This window comes from Callospermophilus lateralis, chromosome 1, assembly GCF_048772815.1.
Source record: "Callospermophilus lateralis isolate mCalLat2 chromosome 1, mCalLat2.hap1, whole genome shotgun sequence".
Classification (NCBI taxonomy): domain Eukaryota; kingdom Metazoa; phylum Chordata; class Mammalia; order Rodentia; family Sciuridae; genus Callospermophilus; species Callospermophilus lateralis.
In genome coordinates this window covers 17,581,404-17,597,938 of record NC_135305.1, presented here as the reverse complement: position 1 = coordinate 17,597,938, position 16,535 = coordinate 17,581,404, and the positions used below count along the sequence as shown (strand labels likewise).

General features: G+C 40.9%; 1 protein-coding gene across 2 annotated transcripts in view; it reads right to left on the bottom strand.

Annotated features, from left to right (window-relative positions):
* Positions 1 to 16,018, bottom strand: part of Ptn (pleiotrophin) — a 102,533-nt gene extending 86,515 nt beyond the window's left edge. For both annotated transcript variants that reach the window (XM_076860228.2, XM_076860229.2), the window contains exon 1: positions 15,769 to 16,018. The gene's annotated coding sequence lies outside the window, so the exon portion shown is untranslated. The remainder of the gene's footprint in view (positions 1 to 15,768) is intronic.
* Between the last annotated feature and the right edge of the window lie 517 nt (positions 16,019 to 16,535).

The following is a 16,535-nucleotide window of genomic DNA, read 5'->3' as shown; positions in this document are numbered from 1 at the left end:
AAGGTTCTCCTAGGCCAATTAGCCCCTTTCCGAAGATGTGGCCTCAAGTTGTTTTCTATACATGTAAAATATCCAGACCTGAGCTTTCTTGAAAGTCCCTGCATCTAAGAAACCCCTAAATAAAGATCAAAGTAAGAAAAGCAAGGCTCCATAAAATAAAACTGTTTATATGGCCTCACAGCATTCTAGGGAAATTATAAGAACTCCTGGGGAGGTATCTGTAGCCATGAGCTTGGAAATCTGGAGTTGAGGCTGGAACTGGATCCCCATGGACCAGTAGTTACATGCCCAAGACTGCTCCTCATCAGGAGGCCCCACAGGTATTGAGGTTGCCCACAAAGCTCAGAGACACTTGAGGATCCTGTGTAGAGTTTGTACTCAGTTCCTAGGACAATCAAACATCCAACTCCTTCCCTAAATCAGCTCTTGCTGCAGAATTCCCTCTTTCACCCAAAGCACTAGAATTCCCAAGGCAATCAATTTCAACATCTCATTTTTTGTTTACTCTTCTTGATGAATTTTTGATTCCCCCTTCCTTCCACCTTTCATCCCAAAGTCTAGGCTCTAGAAAGCTTTCCATCATCTTTCTAGAAAGAATCCCTCCTAACTATCCAGGTACACCCAGGCACTAGCAATTTGTTCATTCATTTGTTATTGTGGAAAGCATTTGGGCTAAAACAAAACCCACAGTCAAGTGGGGAGAAAGAATCATTTAAAGTAACTGTTATTTGAAAAGAATGAGGTAAAGATTCACACCATTACCTCTACCTAGAACTCACATTTTCTCTCTTATATTCTTCAGTCTTTAAACACTTCTGATTTGTATTTAAAGATTCTAGATCCTTCTGGAAGCTTACCCCATCCCCCTCTGCTGATAGAGGTGTCTCTCCTGTGTGCTTCCACAAGTGCCTATCAGAACCATGACACTTGCCTGCTATTTATGTGCCTGCAAGCTCCCTGCCACAGAACTGTGTGATCTAGGACAGGAACTGGGTCCTATTCATTTCTGTGTTCCTGATATTTAACATAGAGCTGGGCATGTTGTGTTCGTTACATATTTTTGCGTGGATAATGAAAACCTAAAAGTGAAGAATCATAGAAAGTTGTGGAACAGAAAAGGGGAAAAAATACCCTATTTAAGTAAGGGAGTAAAGACAATTTTCATGGCAGAGATGGTATTCAAGTAAAGCACTGGAGCATGAACAGGATTTCCAGAATTTAATAAGATCAAGGGCTTGGGGGCGGGTGATACACAGAGGATTACTCATAACCTAACGGATTCTCTCCGCCTCCAAACTGCTACTTCTCTAAAGATAATTTTTCCTACACCTTACTTTTACCAAGTTTTTTCTTCTCTCTTGTAGAGAACCTTCATCAACTCCTATTCTATCTAACACAATAGAATTCAAGCAAGTTAACTTGCACCAGAAGGGTCTTGCTATTATTCCCCAACACTTTTTTCTGACTCTAACTTCCATTTGTGGCCACTCTACACAAATCAGGCCCATTTGTCCTCTGACACCAATGTCATGCTTGGCATCACCTAATTCTCCATTTCTCTTACTTCTTTGCCATAAAAACTCTGTCTTTGAAAACCCCACTTCTGCTGGGCACAATGGTGTATGCCTGTAATCCCAGCAGCTTGGGAGGCTGAGGCAGGAGAATTGTGAGTTCAAAGCAATGGTGAGGTGATAAGTAACTCAGTGAGACTCTTTCTTTAATACAAAATAGGGATGAGGATGTGGCTCAGTGGTTGAGTGTCCCTGAGTTCAATCCCAGTAGCAAAAAAAGAAAAAAGAAAACCCTATTCCTACATAGTCTTCCTTTTTCATTCCAAGTCTTCCACCTCTAGAAAGCTTGACTGAACGTCTTTTATCATTTAATTAAATGCTCTATTGTCTAACTATAAGTCTTCTCTGTCTCTCTGATGAAGGCCCTGCTAATGTGTGCACAGGCTAGGATACTGGCAACAGTCATCTTGGAACATGCACAATGTCTCAGACAAATTATCTATGAATGAAAAACTCTTGTTAATCAAAATATTGCTTTAAGGAGAAATGAGCCCTTCGCTTCATGCAGACATTTTGTGATTCTGAGTGCTCAGATGATAGGTTTACTTATGACCAGTTCAGAGCAAAGAAAGAAAATTCTTTCAGTTTGGTCTAGAAATCACTGACTTTGTCTATGCAATGAAATAAAACTTTCTACATACTGTTCTGGTGTATTAGCATACAGTAGGGTGACAGTAGATACTGGCCATGTTCTGTGTATCTCAAAAAGCAAGAAGAAAAAAAAAAACTTGAATGTTTTCCCCATAAAGAAAGGATAATGTTGGAAGCGATAGATGCGATGAGCCTGGTTTGAACATTATTCAGTGTAGCCATGTATCAGAATATCACGTGTACCCTATAAATATGGACAGTTTTTATGCTTTTACATCTGTGTTCAAAACTAATTTTAAATTAAAGCAAAACTTCCTACTTTCCTGTTTCATTGATAGAATTATAACTATGGTTATTTTTGCCTCACATGGCCCCACTAATGACATTTTAACTGCACGACCAGCCCTTGGTGATAGCTAAATCACCTTGCCTGCCTTTGCCCTGGTTCTTGTAATCATGGGGCTTCTTCTTGCTTTCCAGTGCTCAGGTTTTGTCCCTCATCAAACCCCATGGATATCAGTCTCAAACCTGAATTATAAGACATTTGGAGGGACAGAGGCTCCACACCTCATGTAACAGAGTGACCTCATCACACACAACAAGCTGAGGGGCCTGGAGAATCCATCACTTAACCTTTCCCAGCCTCTGTTCATCTGTGTCCCATTGTTGGGTGTCCAAGTTTAACAGTAAATGCTTTCCAATGGGAAACTGTAGCAGAATTTTTTTTTTCTCCCACCTCTGGTCCCTATTGTGTGTTCAGCTGCAGTGGAACTAGCTGCTAATCAAATCCAAAGACTCTTGTCCATAAACAAACTCGGCATTGTGGCCTCCCCCAGGGCTGGAACACAGCAATCCAACAAACAATTCAATCAGGTGATGGCAGGTGGAGCATCAGCAGGAGCAGTTCTTGGACATTTCTGCCTGCGCTCCTAGGGGAGCCCTTCCTCAGTAAGCAGCACTGGTTGGTTGAACCACCACACCAGGCAAACTGGTGCTCTTTGTCCTGGAAAGGGGAATGAAATGTATGCAATGAGATGCAGCTAAGAAGGTCTGCTCTAACGACAGCATTTGTTAAGCAAGGGAGTACATTCTCCCAAATGCCGTGTAGTAGAAAAAAAATAACATAGAGCATATTCCAAGAGGAAAGAAGGAAATATTGAACCAAAATACTCACTGGGTCTTTATCATGGAATAGGGAGATGAAAGTAGAGGAGTATGGTATTGAAGACCTTTGTGGTCAGATGTACTGGGGCTTCAATCTCAGTTATGCTTCTGACTAGTTTGTGATATTGGGTAAGTCACTCAACCATTCAGAGACTTGGTCCCTTCATTTAGCAGGGGTTGGGGAAAGAGTCTTTACCCTATAGGCCTATTAGGAGCATCTGGTCAAGCACTGATTCTAAAATTCTAGTACCATGGCATCCACCAGATAGGACACATTCAATAAACACAAACTATTGGTACTAATGTAGGTGAATGGTGCTCAGGAAAGAAAAGGAGCTGGAAGTGATAATCAAAGAGCAAGGTCTTCAGGTTCTAGAAGCAATTGGTGGTAGGCAACAAAGTCTCCTTGGCCCTGGCCATTCCTAGGGACAACACCTCAGAGGTACTAGTGGACACTGAACTTTCACATAGTGCCACTATCCTCAGAGCATGACAAGGGAACTAAAGACACCAGTAGCCAGCATGAAGGCAGAGCACAAGATGTGTGTTTGTATGTAGCAGGAGACTGGCCTCTGGGTACATGAGCACTGACAATGGAAATACCTCAAAGTACAAAGGATAGAGCAGGAGACTGGAAATGTCAGAGAAAACTCTTGTTCAGGACACAGTTTTTGGCTAGGACAGCCAGTTAATATTTTACCTCTCTTTGATAGAGAGCTAGGGGTGAGAGCAGAGGGACAGGTAGACACTAAGTGAAAGGTCATTCCAATCCCATGAATTGAACAACAACAAACATGGATTGAGCACCTACTATGTTCCAGTTCTGGCATTGAAAAGAAAAAGGACTGGACACAATTTGCTAGCAATGTATTAGGAAAAGTGAGTTCCAGGAAAAAGATACATACTCCTAAGTAATATTGTGACTTCCTTTGAACATAATAGAAATGACCCAAGATGATTTGGCAACTGAAGTTACTTTATATAGAAACCTCCAGACAGAAATAATACCAGTTAAATGTTGTCTCATGGGATATAACATAATTCCTGAAGATTTTCTAAACCTGATTAATATTTCCATGCTTTATTCTGTCTAGTATGTTCCTTGAATGCTTCTCAATTGAACATATGCTTCTCACTGGACTTTTCCCCATCCTTTTTCCACTGATCATCTGATTATCAGTTTCCAAGTTTCTCCACTCACCCCGGCCCCCATATTGTGGATTTTGTTCCTTGCTCTCATTGGTCTAAGTTTTTCTACTCCTCCAATTCGGAGATTCCTGATCTCTTTCCAAGTCTTAAAGGTGCTCCCATCCCACTTCAGTATTGATGCATAATAGATAAAACTATCTGAACTTTCTCAAGGGACAAATTGTAATTTTGTTAAATGCTACCAAGAGTCAAGATAGCAATCTCATGTCCAGTTAAAACAGTAATGGAATCCATTTCAGTGTGAGAAAAAAAAAATGGCCTCTAATATTTGGGTTGACTTTCTTTGCTTAAAAAAAAAAAAATCACTGTAAGAAGAAATGCTCCACCTTCATGTCCTGTACTTGTTTTTTCAATTTCTGTTGGTGTAATGCATGGTAATGACAAAATTGGTTATACCTGTTTATGGACTTGGATAAGGAAGGGGCCAATGTGAGATGGGAGGGGAAGAGAGAAATTTTTATGGTTCAAAATGATATTAGACCTTTTAAAAGAAATGATAGAACCTATACTCTTTTTGAATTGAAACAGAATTGTTTAACATTACTCAGTACAGCTGGTGATCAGCAATCAAGGCAAAAAACAGCCCAGCAAGCTGCCAGACCAATGTACAGACACATCGTGGGCTGAAGGAACCCATGTGCTCCAGCCCATGAAAGAGGCCTCTTAGGGTCCTCTTGCTCCATGATCCTCCATCAAGGGCGCACAGGGATGGGGACAGTGGGCTAGACGCATTTGGGAAGAGTTGGCTCCAGGTACCAGATTGCCCAACTCTGGCCCTATACCCAGGAAGTGAAGGTCCTAATAGTGAGGAAACTCTTTTCTGGAACAGCTGCTATTGCTTTTGTCTTCAAATACCCGCTCTGAGAAGAGCAAAGGGGGTACAGGGTTGCTCCAGAGTTGATTGACTTCATGGGATCATTATGGCAAGAGACATCTGGAGCCCATAAAATTTGGAAGGAAAACGAGACAAACCCACCCCAGAAATATATCTCCAGGGATAGCCCATAGGACCCAGTGACATTTGCCCAGTCCATGGTGGAGGGAAACTCAACACTCTGTAAATAATATTTTCTATAAGGTCTGCAGCTTCTCTCTCCCAACATAGGGCTTCTATCTCTCCCATGTTCTTGGATTTTTTCCCTAAGGTTTCAGTTCAAGCCCACTTTTATTTCTTTTGTCTTCTTGATTCTGCTGCCTTTGAAGTTAATAACTCTCATTTAAACTCTTGCAAAAGCACATCACGGGATGACATATTAGAAACCCACAGTGTTAGCCTGCATTTAGAAATGTGGATCTGTTTAGAGAGAAATTGGTAGAAATCCACATCTACCCACTTATAATTCCAGCTGAATTGCTTTTGATCTACTTCTCGAAACCAAATTCATTTATGACAGCCTTGAACTACATCTTCAAATCCCCAGATATCACATATCAGAAGGCAAACTCTGTGATTCCCTCAACATCAGACTAAAATCGCTATTTTAAAAGGCTAAAAACCCCACTCCAGGCTGAAGTTGCTTGGAATCCTAATACTGGCATAGACAATAAAGGCATTTGACTTTCACTTCTCTGTGATCAAGAATGTGGTTGTCAGACCCAAATTTGATCTGACTCACTTTTAACTAGAGCCAATTGTACACTAGTCATTCCAAATAATAACAGAACAAATAAATAACTCCCTGAAGGGTGCCAAGCCCTAGAGCGACATGCATCAAAGAGGTTTGTTGGCCCTGCAGTTTACCCACCTGCAGTGCAAGAGGCCCACTCCCATGAACCCCAGGGCAGCTCAGAAGTTTCCCAGGCTCCTGGGACCAGCTGAGGAGTTAGATGGGACCTACAAGAGCCCTGCAGCTGTGTCTTCCCTGGGGAGACTCTCACCCTTGGATATGTGGACCATGGCAAGCCAGAGATAAGAATAGAAGACAGTGTTTCCGTTTAACTGGCAAGCCAGTTCTCAGCTTTGTCCTCTAAAACACACTGTTTGCTGGGACAAAGACTTTTTAGTTTGCTGTACCGGATGTTTGTTGTTTCCATTTTTCTACTATGCAGTTTAAATTAATGGGAATCCATAAAGTTACTAGGAAATTTTTTTGTGATTCTAATTTAACAATATGTGCTAAATAATAAAATAAAATCTTTCTTCTCATTTCTTAAAAATGCCATGTTAATTATAGCTTTTAAAAAACATTGCATGGATCCAAATACTTCCAGTCCATGCAAATTGAGACACACATTATGCATTAAAGTGATGCCAGAAATATAAAGGTATATGAGAGTGTTAATAATATCTATTTTGAGGATTATGAGTATGTTTTTCCATAAACACTGATGAATACCTTGTTACTTAAATGTGTATTTTCCTACAATGGGGTACTATAAATGTGTATTTTCCTACAATGGGGAAAAGGGCTGTTTCTTTCAGTGTTTTTGTATTTTCCTAATAATAATATAAAAATTAAAAATATCCTTTCATTAATTTTTCATATGATTAAAATTAATCAATGTATTCACAAGTTTGACATGGACTGGATAGTATTTGAGAATCTGCATGTTCCCAGAGACATTATTTAAAAATGAAATTATATTGTATATTTTAAGAAAATGAGAAGAAAGATTTTATTTTATTGGTGCAAGATTTAAGCACATACACTTGTTTAACATGATCTAATAAATCACCTGCTTTATTTCCCATAGAAGCCTTAGGTTTCCCCATTTGAAGCTCTTTTAAGAACTGCATAGTACAAATTTAAAAATTAAAAAAAAAATGCATTCGGCACAGCAGGCAATTTTTTGTAATGAATATATTTTTTCAAAGAGCTAAACTGACCATTGCAATCAGGTTCTCCAAAGCTGCAGGGCATTTTTTTTTTTTTTTTAAAGAATTCAAATCCTGGCTTGCCATGGACTCCACACTTGGCCATTTGGCAGATGTTCACTACACCTCTGATGACCTTAGACTCACAAATGAAGGTCACCATATGTTAAAACCAAAAAGACAGTTCTGGTACTGGAAGCAGTGGTCCATAGCTAAAACTAGAAAAGGCCATATTCTCAGCAAACAGGGAAGGATATAAGGAAAACATTGTTCTAAAAATGCTGTATGGATTGCATTTGTCTTAGCCTGAATGAAGACTTTCTCGGTCATTCTCGATTGTTACCAAATTATATTCCTTGTTGACTAAATCTGCCCTGTGAGGCCCAAAGCCCTGGCTTGCTCTCTGGCCAGCCCAATGTCTTCCAGAGAGTCCCATACATGGATGATACCTGCTCTTCTTCCATTCTTATAGCAGGGGACAGTTTGAGTGCAGTGAAAGATATTAAGACCAAACCAAAAACAAGAGAATAACACTAAGAAAGCCTTATATCTCTTTGACATTAAGAATGTCCTAACCACTTTTCATTAGCTTTAAGGCTAATAGCAAGACCTAATAGCAGTCAGGGTAAAGAGGACCCCTACACACAGAGCCTCGACCTTGTACTCTTTAGGGGCTTTAGCCAAGACAGTTGAAACTCAGGAGGTGGGACAACTTTCTTTCACAAACAAACACTTTAAATATTTGGACATGAGAAGATACAAATGCAAGCAGTTTTTGCAGGTAGTAAGGAGTGACTATCAATGACCCTCACATTTTTTGTTAAGCTACAGATATCACGAGTGCTGTGTTCTGATCCCTCTATGTTCTCTCTGGTTTGTCGAACTCAACTAGGTGGATTGATACTTTAGAGTGAAACTCCCCAGGACAACATTGCTGTTGTCACCTGGGCATCTACTGAAAATGCCATCTCTTGGAGCCCCCTCCCAGAGTCGAGAGAAGCAAAATGTGGAATAGGGATCTGCATTTTGGCAAGGTCTGCAGGTGTCTGGGATGCATGTGAAGGTAAAAGAGGCAACACTATTGTCTAAATTGGGTGCAGTTTCTTGACAACTGTAAAGACCTAAATTTAGTGAGAATAACCAGCTGAAAATCTGGTACATACCATTTAAGACTCTAGAGAAGGAACTAGAATACAGTATTTAGTAAAAAGAAGTCATGATTCTTTAATGTATTCTTATTTAGGATTGTCTTCTCACTTTTTTTTTTTTTAAATCTATGACTCAGATTGCCTTCTCTTCATTCCTGTCACACATCTTTCCTCCTCTCATTTCACTGGGTCAAACTTACCTTCCGGCATCTTAAGCATTCTCTTGGTATCCTGAGAAAATGACAGTGACAGAAGTAAAACTTGGTAATGAAAAAGACAGAACATGCCCCACTAGGCTTTAATAATGGGAGTTCTTATTTAGTATAATAGTTTACAGTTTATGAATGTTACATGATGCCTATTTACCCTTCCCACCAACCTGCCAGGTGGACAACACAAGTAGCATCGTCATAAGTTCCAACCAAGAGCTAAAAAACCTAAGGTTGCAGAAAATTCGGTGGCTCATTAGCATCCTATACTGAACAACAAGCAAAATGGAAATGAAATGCTGCCTCCTGAATCCAAATTCAAACTCCTTCCTGTGGACTGAAGGCTCCATCAGCAGGGGCTGATGAATACCTGTCTATGGGTATTACCAAGGTCAGTGTACGGTGGCTGCCACTTGGAGTCCCCTGTTTGCAGAATGCTCTCTATGATTTTATGGGAAAGATCAAAGTCAAACAGTGCAGGAGTCAGGGGGTGAAGGGGCCTTTCATCCAGAGCTGCTTCACCAACGTTAACATCTTCTCTTTATTAAATCCTCTGTGTGTTCAGCACCTTACATCAGTTGCCTCAGTTCATACTCACATGTCAATCCTTAAAGATAAGTATCAGTGCCCCCAAGTTAGAGAGAAGGATGTTGACCTGAGAAAGACCACAATATTTTTCTCATAGTCAAACAGCTAATAACAAACGAGGTGGCTTATGGCTCAATTTCTTTCATCTTAGAGCTTTGATATTGGACTATTAGGGTTAATATTTCTAATGGATCAACTCCATCCAGCTTCATTGATTCTACCTCTAAAATCAGAATCACCAAAGTTGGGTCCCAGGCATATGGATGCTGAAATATGACTAGTCAATCTGCTGAACATTAAAGACAGAACCGCTGCTCTGTTATTTGGCCTGTTAGTATATATACATTAGATTTTAGGTTTGAAGTGAGAGGCAACTAGGAGATAAAACCAATTTATTAGCCAAAAGGAGAAGGGGCATTCTGTAAATAATGGAGAGAAAAAATACCCAAATTAGAATTTAAAGATATTTGTCTTATTACCCACATGTCATCAAATACAGCCCCCTTAACATCTCTGACCCTGAGTTTCTGTAACAATTAAAAAAAATCCTACTCGTCCTGCCTGAGTAAGGTTATTATGAAAATAAGATAGGAAAAAGTATATGGAAAATTCTTAGAAGCAAAGGCCCCCTAGCAACATTGATGTTATGGTGAAATTAATGCTTCAAATAAGTAGTCTTGTTGCTTTGAATAATAATGGTTTGGAAAAGAAGAGGGAGATTTCTCCATTCTGGAGGTAGCAGTAAGTCAAAAACCATGATAATTGAGAGTGATCCAGGTGGGTAGAGTGTGATTAGCGGAGACACTCCAGAGAGCTCTCAGGTCTGCAAGACACTTGAGATACTGCTAGTGAAGGAATGAAGGACAGAACTGGAGAGGCTTCTCCTGGAGGTCTGAGACAGGAAATGGGCACCAGGTGATGGTTAGTAAGGCAAGAGGCTTCTATGGAAGACAGTCAAAGGATTGGATTATCCTGGAAAAGAATATTCAAGGTCATCTATTTATTTGTTCACTTATTTGTCAGACATCTATTGGACATCTTTCAATGGCCTGTGCTAGCTCCCCAGGGCTCTCCGGATGAGTGAGAGAGACTCTGTCTTCAAGAGGTGCATGGTGTGGGTGGGTAGAGCTGTGCTGGCAAACTGCCAGCTCTTCAGCAGCAACTCTGCTGACAGAGGAGGGGCCATAGAGGGGCTTAAAGAGAAGATGGGAAGATTGGAGGCTTTGCCTTTAAGACCTTTTGTATCCCCAGTTTCTGAGGATTTTACAGATTCACCCACATCCCATAGCTGAAGTAGCTGGATTTGCTTTCTCTCCCTCTGTTTGTATGTTTTCAGTGGAGAGAAGCCACCTCAGGTTTGCATAAATTTTCCTGAAAAAGACATCTAGGATGGCATGCCTACAAAATTATATTTATTCTAAACAAACTCAGAGTGACTTCTCAAGCTATCACACCCAATCATTTTTTTCTTCTCTATTATGTGGCAAATGTGAAATGAAAACATCAGAAAAATGATGGTTTCATTTCTCCTCCAGAATAAATGATATTAAAGGAACAAAAAGATAGGGATGCTTTTCAAATAAGTATTTAGTACCGTTTAGTCTTTAACAAGCTTTATTGCTTCTTTTTCTCATAAAAATGTGATTTTCTTTGTCATTGTAGGTGCTTAGAACAAAAATGGGGTATGTGTGGGTGTGTGTGTACACACACACACACACACACACACACACATATATGCACACATACATACACACCTCTTGTGTTGAAGTAGTTTGTGTCTTACTCTTACATATACATTGAGTAGACCAAAAACTGCTTGAAGACATATGATTTATCTTCGTATCCCCTATCATACAATATGGCACATAGCAGGGCTGTCATCATCTGTAGAAGTCTGTTAGGTATAAAAATAAAATAACAAGAATTGCTTTACTTTACTTCGCTCTCCACCTCCAAATAAGATTGTGGCCAAATGGTTCCCTTCAGTACGGAAGGAACGAAAGGAAGAAGGAGATAGAGAGAAAGAAGGAAGGAAGGGAGGGAGGGAGGGAAGGAAGGAAGGAAGGAAGGAAGGAAGGGAGGGAGGGAGGGAGGGAGGGAGGGAGGGAGGAAGGAAGTGGTGGGTGGAGGGAAGGGGAGGGGAGGGGAGGGAAAGGAGAGAAACTTAAAATGTGAGAATAGAGCTCAGGAGAGATCTGAGCATTTTCCTAATGAAAGTTGGAGTTGAAGCTCAAAGAAGAGCTGTGGCAGTGTTGACGCATCTGAAGAAAGAGAGAGAGACTTCGAGACCAAATGTCCACTTCAAACATTGAGAAAAAAAAAATTAAAGATGAAAGGAGGACGGGGCAGAGAAGCAGAGAAGTTGTAGCAGGGGATAGCTCGGCAGGGTGGGCACAGGGAAGGACAACCTCAAGAAGCTGGGATCAGCAGACAGTGTTGCTGTGAGGGAATTCATGGAAGAAATGCAAAAAGCCATCGCTTCATGAAATGGCCTGTGACTTTTAAAGTTTTTGTTGTTGTTGTTGTTTTCAGAGATAGGTGGGGGAATCATGGAGTTTGTTGGAAATCTATTTTAAGAGTTTCTATAAAAGGATTTCACAAGTTAGCACCTCCTGCCAAACACAGAGTGTCTAAAGTTATAAAACTGTGAGTCTCAAGATGGTGGAATGAGATGGACATCATTACCCCAGGTACACGCATGACTGCACAAATAGTGTGATGCTACATGGTGTACAATCAGAGAAGCGAAAACTCGTGCTGCAGTTGTTTACAATGAATCAAAATGCATTCTGCTATTATCATATATACCTAATTAAAATGAATAAATAAATTGATAAAAAATTAAAAATAATTTCAACTTAAATTTTAAAAAAAACTAAGTTTCTGAGAAAAGAAGCTGCGTTGTATTTCCTAAATATGCTACATTGTTCAGCACGGCATCAGGCACCTAACATGTGTATAATAAATATGGTTAAATTGACTGGCCACAGCACCAAGAAGAACTGCATTGTCTGGATGGAGCTGGGAGGTTGAGATGGAGATGAGCAACCCTAGTGAGGCTCTCTGCTAAAGTTAGGAATCCAGGAAGAAAATGAAGCCAACTTTACTGCAGGGATAAGAGTGTAAGCAGGCCTTACCAGTCCCTGAATCCAAAGTGGAAAAGTCTAGTTGAGTAGAAAGAGAGCGAATTGGTACTGAAAACAGATTTAGGCTAGAAGTAACTCTGAGAACAAAGAGCTCAATTGTTAGTTACTATCACTCACTTCTTTCAAGATTAATATGCAAAAATAGATTTCCTTTGTTATTATTGTTATAGTATGTATGAAGCTTAAGAATCTAAGAATTCTGCTTTTAGGAAACTCACCATGATGAATAAAGAATGCTAGAAGCAATTAAATTTTATTTCTCAAAATATTTCAAACATGAACCATCACTGGATTTCTTGCCTATCCTTAAGAGAGAGATTTATGGTGATTGTTACCTATATGATAAATCCATAATATTACCATAATTATAATGTCCTTTAACAATGTTTCATCATAACTATCTTTTTAACCTACAGAACCCAAAACGTTTATAAAAAGCTTGTTCAATTTTACAATCTCGGAGGATCCTAATGATACCATGAAAATTTCAGCACATATAAGACTGAACCTGAAATGGATGGAAAAATGGCCCAGTGGGTAGAAACTTGAATTAGCCATAAACATCAGGAATGGAGAACAAGCTTTCCAAAGTGAGGCCGTGGCCCAAATTCCACTGAAGCCAAATGACTCTGGGTGAAAAAAGTAGTCCAAGCTTGTAAAAAGAAGTCCCCTATCTGCATATTACTTGACCTCCACTCCTAGGCAATGGCCTGGCCTGATGCCAGGAGGACACAGTAGCTTTTCCATTTATTTATTAGAATATCAACTGGAGGAGAAAACATCCTGAACTTTATGGAGAAGTTCAACTAAGCAAAGCATGAGCTAAGGCAGCTGAAGGCTCTTGGTGAGCAGGGGCTACAGAGCAAACCACACCTCGAAGTTGTGTGAGATGGGGGAGCACATTTGCATGGTCCCGGATGGTCTCAATTTGGACATCACCCCCCCCCCAAGAGAAATCAAGGACAACTCCCTTGTCACTATGTTCAGTGTTTGCAAAACTGCATTTTGTATTCTGACTTCTGACTTCTGACCCTCAATGTACCTTTAACTCATAACACCATTTTGAACAAGTCAGCTAAGTCAGTTTGCTGGGAAAATTTTGAGCAGTAATAAAATCCCCACATCACAATTAGAAGTCTGATCAGAATTCACCTGAGAATGTCATCTAGGTGAGAAAGCAAGAATATCTTCAAAGGAAATTAAACAATTAAGCCCAAAATATTTGATTTCTAAGTTTGATTTCACCGATGAAAATGATTGAAGTGTTTGGGGATCTTATTTCTCTTATGTTCTTTTCAATGATTAGGCTTTACGAAAATTTAAAGTTGGGCATTGACTTATGTAGAATAATAATTTTTTTAAAATGCCCACAAAATTTAAAAATGCAGATCTTGTTACAAATTGCTGTATGTGAAGACCAAATAAGGGACATGAAAACTTCCAATAAATTAGTAAGTTTATTATTTCAAATTTCATAGAAAGAGACCCAGGAAAACACAGCATTATATATTTTATAAAAGACATATTATACAATATATAGTCAGATATATTTTATTATTCCCATTCTCTATGATATCTCATTTAATAGCCAGATAATTAAAAAGCCATATGTTCACAGTAGTTTAATTTCTGTCATGGCTGCACCTTTGAAAAAAGATACATTTGTTCCCACAAGCACATGGTTAGAATCCAGTATCTAAGGTGTTACATATTGGCTTCAGGAGTGGGCTCCCTCTTAAGGTTGTTCACTAAATAGGGTGCAAATGTCCCGAAGAAGATTCATGAGCAATAGGAGAAGGAAGGTCACCATCTAAAGACTTAAAGTACATTTTCGAAAACATAAAGCACAAAAGAATAGCACTATGGTTTTCTAAAAAATAAAATAATTAAAACATCTCAACCTCTGGTACAAATATCTCAGGTTCCAAGAGGGAGAAAAAGATAGTATTCCCCCATAATTACCTTTGAATTGAACTGCACTCTGTTTTTGATGATTTGGTCTTTAATGCACTTAATTTACTAAAAAGGAAAATAAGGAAGATGGCAAATACAAGTTTTATTTCCTATATTGGCAGACTTCTCTTTTGTTTCACTCCCATTACCTTTTAATTTTCTGCAAATCAATTCATTCCCAGATGATCAAAAGGCTAAAATGGGCTCTGCTCTTTCATCAATTGCACATTTGTCTAGGATCAGGAAATTACTCCATTATGTTATTAGTTCAAAAGCTTCTCTTGGTATTTCCTAAATCTCCTCCCAGACCCTTCCCTCCAATTCATTCTCCCTCCCTCTTCTCTCTCTCTCTCTCTCTCTCTCTCTCTCTCTCTCTCTCTCTCTCTCTCAATGCAGGAGCAAAATGCCTGACAACCCTTTAGGAGAGATGCAAGAAATGCTAAAAGACTTAGGACTTAGATATTCCTTCACATTATTCATTCCCTTTCTCATGGCCCACCCACAGAGAAAGGTATGGTATGTGTGTATGTGTGTGTGTGTGTGTGTGTGTGTGTGTGTGTATTCAGGAGAGATGCAGGTTCATGTTTCACCCCTTTCAAAAAAATATTTTGTTAACTTATTAAAAGCATCAACTCTGAAATCCTAAGCATCTGGCAAACTGGTAAAAAACGCACCCCAGGTTTATGAGGGTGAAATTAAAAGTTCAAGTGCCTGTGTGCAGGGTGGTTATTAAAATTAGCATTCAAATGAGAGATGGGATTCAAGGTGTGTCTTTGAAACTTTGGACTGAACCATTTCTGGACTACCAAGCAAGTCCAGGAGTGTCAGCCAGCAGCCCTAGAGATGTGCTGTGTCAGCAGGCACCAGGACCAACCAGTCCCTGCACCACACCTAGAAATGCCAACCAAGAGACATGGGTTGCAAACTCTGGGGCATCCAGAGAAGCAAAGAGGAAATGGGGGAAAGAAACATCTCTCTCTTTCCCTCCCTCTCCCTCTCCCTCTTACTCCCTCTCTCCCTCCCTCTCAGTCCTACCAGCCTCAGACACACCTACCAAAGCTCCAGGTTTGGGGAACCTCTTGGGCCCACACCAGCGTGTTCCCCAGCAGGTAGCTAGGACACCATCCCCAGGCCCCACACAAGCTTGCTTAGCATTGCAAACGCTTCCCTTCCACTCATCCAAGGGCACCCTAACCAGCCTGATCCGAATCCGCCCCAAATAAGCCTCGGTTTGCCTCTGGAGCAAGTCAGTGTTGAGAGCAAAGGCACCAGGCAGCCTCTCTCCCACTCCTACCACCATCATCCGCGGGCGGCCCCGAAGTGGCACCGGGATCGGAGACCCCTGGGAAGGATCGCGCGTTCCCTCTCACTTACTTTGAGTTGCAGATGTCCTCGGGGCGCGCAGGCTGCCTTTGTTGCACGGGGCGAGGTCTGTCTGCCGCGGCCGGAGTCCAGGTAGGGCTCGCTCTGCTCCCGCCTGGGCGGCTGCCGCTCTGCCTCCTCCTGGACGGATGACTCTGGCTTCTTTCTTCCCCTCTCTCCACTTTGGATTTTCCTACGCTCTGGGGCTCCCTTGGCGGGATTTTTGGACTGGAAGGCGGGGAACCTGATCCTGCTTTTGACTCAATTACTCCCCGACTGGGAGGGGACGGAAGGGAAACGGAGAAGGGGAGGGCTGAGAGGACGCAGGCTGGGCGAGGGAGGGAGAGCGCTTTGGCCCGAGAGCTGATTGGGAAGCTGATTAAAAGCAGAATACTCCAGGGGCAGTCTCTCCCCACGGAGCACGAAAAGGGATTTGAACCAAGAGGCCAGGAGATGCCAGATCGTTTTGTTTTCAGCAGAGCCCCAACACGATATTTCTTTTCCAAACTCCATGCACGACCTATTCTTTCTATGGGTGCACGCTCCTGTTTACCAAGTAGGATGCCTTAAAGGGACAATCGGTGGCATTTTAGCTTAGAGTTTGGGATTTGCACAACTGAAAGGATGATATTCGAGATGAAAAAACACAGTCTTCAAATCCAGCCGCTCCTTCCTCCCCCCTGCACGGAGCCCCAGTTAATTTCAGCTGTCAGTCGCAGCCCACCTGCAGTCACAGAACCTGCAAAGTACTTTTTCTGGATTGTCACAAAGAGTGGCAG